Raw genomic sequence first — 6,000 nt, 5'->3', positions numbered from 1 at the left:
CACAGGAAGGACTGTGGTGCTGCCTGTGATAAAGGCTGTCCAGCCCAGTGGCAGCACCGAAGTCAGTCATGCACACTGGCACAGAAACACTCTTTACCCACCCCTAGCTCTTCCCAACTTCTGATGACAGCAGACCAAAGACCTCAAATGCTACAGGAGAGCATTTTACTAATGTCCCTAGTCTTTGCAAAAGAAGGGATTCTGTGAAAATACTGTGTTCCACTGGCCAGTATGCAGAGTCTTCACTATTGTAGTAATCCTGACTATTTCGAGTTTACACAGTAGGAAACACACCTGGTAGGGAACAGCAGGCAGAGACATAATGCTTCCTCACCTTCCCTGTGCTGCCCACCCTGCTGTCAGCAAAAGGGTTTGTATAGCTCTGCAACGAAGAGGGTTAGGGTATTTTTCACCCTGGTGTGTTAGTCAGCTTGCTTCTTTCCCCTCACCTGCTTGGCTGGAGGAGCACCTCCACACATGGGCAAAAGCAGGAGCAGGAAATGCTCAGCTGGGGAAGAAGAAGTCAGGAGGTGGATTGCTTTCCTGAGTGTCGATATAAATGCTTATCAGATGGCAGCGTCAGTCCCACGAGTGTATCTCCAGTGATACAGAGCAATTAGGGCAGAGTCTGTTGGCTCACCCACCCTGCTGTCCTGCAGCCACCCAAGCATGGCTCCTGTGCCTGCCTGACCAACCAGATCAGGTAATTGATCTGTCTGGGAAAAAAAAAAAACACATGATAAAACACCCTGCAAAACCAACGTGTTTTTCTTTCCAGCCAGAATCACTTCTGCCATCTGGCTGGCTGCACAGCTGCACAAACAGCTGCACCAGAATGGAGGGAGCAAGGGCTGCAAAGGTCTGGTGCAAGCAGCACCCCCAGTGGAGGGGAAACCCCTGCCTGAGCCTCAGCAGGCACAGGTCTCCTGCAAGGGCCCCTTGGAGCAACCCTGCTCATCAACTGTCCAGCTGTCTGGTGTCTGGCTGTCCTGCTTCCCTCCCACACAGAGAGGGCAACGAGCAACGTGGTAGCAGCATCCTGGCTGGGGCTGCTCTGCCCCATGGGGACTCAAGGTTGTTCGTATTGGTGTGCTCCCCTGTTCTCCTTGTTCTCTGTTCCTGGGGTTTCTGAGAAGACAAGCTAAGGGAGAGGGTGATGCTGATATTGGGTAACAGCCAGGAGCAATGTGGAAGGCCTGGAATTGAGGGAAAAGCCAGCTGAAAGATCCAGTTGAAACTTGAAGAGCATTTTGGGGGACAGAGTTGGAATTTGAAAAGACAATCATATCCAAACTTTGCTCCTCTAGGAAAAACAAAAATCCTTGGGATCTTTAATACGTTTCTCATCCCAGTGAACATGACCTTTGTGTCAAAATGGCCACCACCAGTACCAGCACCACCAGCTGGTAGCTGGGATGTTTATTCAGGAATGACTGGTGGAGGTGATCAAGCACTGAGTCATTCATATCACTATGCTACAAATACAGAGCAGTTGTTCCATTAACTCATCACTAAGTTGACTCAATACATGAAATTGGAGTAAACCATATCAAAGCTGGAGGTGTAATTTAGACCAAAGTAACTACTGGCAGGCTGACATAGTGCTGCCCATCTGAAGCACAGGGAGGTCAGCCAGCAAGGATTTCTTCATGTAAAGATCATGAGATACTGCCTCTGAAGCTTTAAGTTGCACTTGCATCATATTCCCTCATACTTAGAAGGACTCAAAATAATTGCAAGCTGAGATTTCCATAACATCTACTGATAGCAACAGCTAAGTTTAAAAAATGCTCAGGGTACAAACACTGGAGCTGGCAAGCCTGTCAGTCATGAAAAGAAAAAATAGTTCCATTTTCAGTTTTCTGGTGCCAAATGTTTAAACTTATCTTTGTGACAATGTCTTTCTTTTTATCATAAATCTTTCTTCATGTGTCTGAGGAGTAAAATCTCCACATAGGGATATTTTTACTGTTTTTACTCAAACAATACAAATTCCCTCACCAAAGATGCCCTAAGGCATTATATTTAAAGCCCACACTCCTAGTCCAGGAATGATACTTCCCATGTGATTTGAATACTGTCAGTAAGGTTCCTGATGGCACCCTGTACCAGAATTGCTAAATGGTTTTGCATGATTATTGCCTCTGTATAATTATACAGCACCACAAGAATACAAGGACCTGCTGTTGCTTCGTAGTGGATTGGAAAAATATTAACAGAGGATGGAACAGAAGGTAATATAATTCAACAGATGCTGCAGCTAAATAGTAAATAAGATGGGCTGGTTTGCTGGCATTCTGTGTGATGAGCCCTGCCGAGGCCACAGCAAAAGCAGAAATCAGTGTATGACGTCCAGTAGCATTTGCTGGGACGCACCATTTCTTTTGCTCTCAACCCACAGTATTAGATTCAACTTCATTAATGTTGAATTTTTTCATTATTCAAAAATATCTTCCTATTTCTTGTCAAGTGTATTTTACTAGTAATACAATGACTAAAAATAAAACAAGTGACTCACACAGATTTTGATAGAAATGTTATATATTTGTGCATATGTGTGTTTATATATACATCAAAATTAGTAGCTTCATTTTTTTCTGTATCAATATAATTTTCATATGCAATATACAGTAGAGACTATTATTTAAGTGATTCTGGATGCACAGCTTTGTGCAGCAATTCTAAAAAATATTATCCTTGTAAGGGTACACATTCAACCAGGCATGAAGTAAAACATCACATTTTTCTTGCAATGGAATTTTTCTGTCTTCAGTCACCTCATTGAGACTCTCCCCAGTATGAGGAATGAGATTCTGTTTAACAGAAACATTTATGAGTAAATTATTATTATTATTATTATTATTATTATTATTATTATTATTATTATTATTATTATTATTATTATTATTATTATTATTATTATTATTATTATTATTATTATTATTATTATTGTTATTATACCTTTACATTGTGGTGCCATGTACAGAACATGATTAAAAAGAAGCAGTATACACAGATTATTTTTTTCCTGCATTGAAGTTCTGGGCTTTTATTAGCTGTTTCAGTAGTAATATCACTATATTACTTCCAATTGCCAAGAACAGTGTATTAAATATACAAGTTATCCTGCTTTTTGGATACAGTCCTAAATGTCATTTCTTTTATGTGTAACTGAATCATTAGCATTTTTTGCCTGTTGGTTTGAGAAGGACCATTTTATTTGGTCTATGCTAGCACTACATTTTTACAACAGCAAAAATAAGTTTGCTTTAAAAACTTAACTTCTTCCTTTAGTTCTCTAACTAGTTAGCGAAGTGGGCTATTTTCAGAGAATCTGAAACAACTTAGAAGAACAAATTAACCTAAACCCCATTTGTTTGTTTTTCCATTCATCCAAGGCAACAGCCTATAAATTAAAACCTTTTCAAAATGAGCATACTTAGGAGTTTCACTCTGATAGCAGACAGAAAACACTTGGCAGCACATTGAAAGTATCAGTTGTCTAAAATATGCAACAAAAAGTATAGAAGCATATCTGTATTTTCCCTGTAACTTCCAATGCATAGTTTTCTTAATCACAGGTTTTACTAGAGTGTGCTTTGGTTATTTTTTGTCTAGGAATTCAGGATACATAAATATTGCAATGACAAAAAGGAAATTCTTGGGGCTGACTTATCTAGTGAGAAGTCTACACATCTTAAAATATGGAAATGGCACAGTATCAAGGGGAACTTGTTTACTTTCTCCACTGGAAACTTCATTGAACTATGGCTAAGGATTCAAAAATAAAATCAGTCTTTTAAATGCACAGGTGAGTAACTGGGATTGATCATTTTACAACAGCAGAACCAAGATGAGAATCTGGCTCTGGAGCCAGCAGGAATGCCATATGATATCTGAATGATAATTTTCTCTGTATGTGCCACAATAATGCCTCAGACTTGACCTTTGGCTTTATTGTCACCAAGTATTATCATATGTATAATTTGACCTTTCTCAGTTGAATGCTTGGCCTTGAACTCCATCTAACCTACTAGGAGCAGTAAAGATAATTTCTATATATTTTCAGTAAGGTCTCTGATTTGACCTATGACTCAAATGAACAATAATTTCTTAATATTCCCCATTCCTCCTAAGACTATTTCCCATAATAGTATAATAATGAGGCAGTAAAATGTCCTTCAGTGTAAACTCATGTTATTCTAGATTTTTAAGGTCTGTGCTTCAGGGCATTCACAGTCCATTACATTTCTGTGTTGTCAAAAGATACTATCAGGGCATCAAAAGTTTACAGAATTTAAATCAAAATGAGTAAAGGACAAAAGTTACATTATTTAATTGTGTCTATATGTAGACAAAACTAAAGACAATTATAAGCTTTAATTAGGGACAGTAAAACAAACCCTTATCTTAGCAATAAGAGAAGAACATCAGCAATCCTGACATTTCTATTTAGCGATTTCAAAGCAGAAAAGTAAGAAATATAGAAAAAACATTTTATTTATGCCTTTTGAAAAAAAGAAAATAGTGTGTTCCATTGTTATGCAACAAAATAATGAATAATCCAACATTATGTCATTCTGCCGCAAAATACAGTACTTGTGATTTTTTTTGAGAAAAAAAAAATGTCTATCGAAATGATGTACTGGAGCATTGTGGTCTTGTTGAGGTAATTAATGAAAAATTTAATTTTGCAGCGTTGATTCTGTTACTTCATTAGATAATCAGTGCAGTAGTCCAGTCACAGTCCCAACCTCAGTGATAAGTAGCAGGGCACACAACTCCTCTTGCAGTCTTCTACTGTTTGATATCCAAGGTGTAATAAGAAAAGACCAACTCTCTTGGCTTCCCTCTGCTCTCAGGTCGAGCTGAGCAGGTGTCACAGTGCCCAGTACAAAGCTGAAAACACTGTCAGCTCTTCATGACTCCCCAGAAAGTGAAGTACCAGCCAGGCAGCCAGTCCTTGACCAGGGACTATTTGTAGTGGTGTGTTTTTTACTCACTTCATGGTATTGCCTTTGCTGTCCTGATTCAATTTTCAAGATTTCAGGAAGCTAAGCAACGAGTCTCCTATACTCTGAACATCTACAGGTCTGCTATCTGTGTTTCCTGCTCCATTTGGTACCTTGGGGCAACCTGGTGAAAAATGGGACCTACTAAAAAAAAGTTTTAAGTTGATAACAGCTTTAAGGTAAAATCAGCTTTGTTAAGCTGGTAACAAAGCTGTAGTTTGTGAAAGACTGGACATTTTAGAAAAAATACCAAATCTTAAAATCACTGCATTCCCTTGAGCACGTGTGTCATGCCCGACTTGGATGATGATGGACTTCTTGCTCCATTTGTAGCTAGGAAGGTGTTAAATAGAGACAAAGTTCTCAAATGAGCAGTCCTTAATACTGCAGTCAACAATCCTGCAATTTCTTGAAGGTTTCTGGTTCAGAAGCATTAACTTTTAGTAATGTTGGAATAAAACAAAAATGCAAAATATTAGAAGTGTGCAAAGGAATTTGTCTATACTTAAACCAGATTAAGCACGATGACATAAAATGTATGCCATGTTCAAGCACCATTTTCAGCTGTCCAAGACTGCTGGATCACCCTTCCAGTGACATGATTTTCTGTCAGCACCTAAAACTGTACTTCAAACCAAATTTTGCTTGGAGAAGAACGTTAATGGGTCATTACATTTGATGATTTGGCCCAGAATAGAAGTTTTCACTGTCTATACAGCTGTACCCAAAACTTGAATATGTTCAAACACTGACTGAAAATGGAAAGCTCTGATTTGAAGGTCAAGAATTCAGGAACTTGGTCCTGAACAAGTATAATATAAAACATACATGCTTAGATTGCAGGCTCATGGATAAGATAAATACCACAGCCAGCATGGGGTGATTGAGATCATTGCAGTTAGCAGCAGATAAAGCACCAGCTGCCAGACATTGCTCAGTTTTTGCCGATGTCAAAGAAGAAAAGATATTTTGGGACCATGAAGTGACA

Source organism: Apus apus, chromosome 4 (genome assembly GCF_020740795.1).
Source record: "Apus apus isolate bApuApu2 chromosome 4, bApuApu2.pri.cur, whole genome shotgun sequence".
Taxonomy (NCBI): domain Eukaryota; kingdom Metazoa; phylum Chordata; class Aves; order Apodiformes; family Apodidae; genus Apus; species Apus apus.
The sequence above is the reverse complement of the archived record's forward strand: the minus strand, read 5'-3'. Positions refer to the sequence as shown.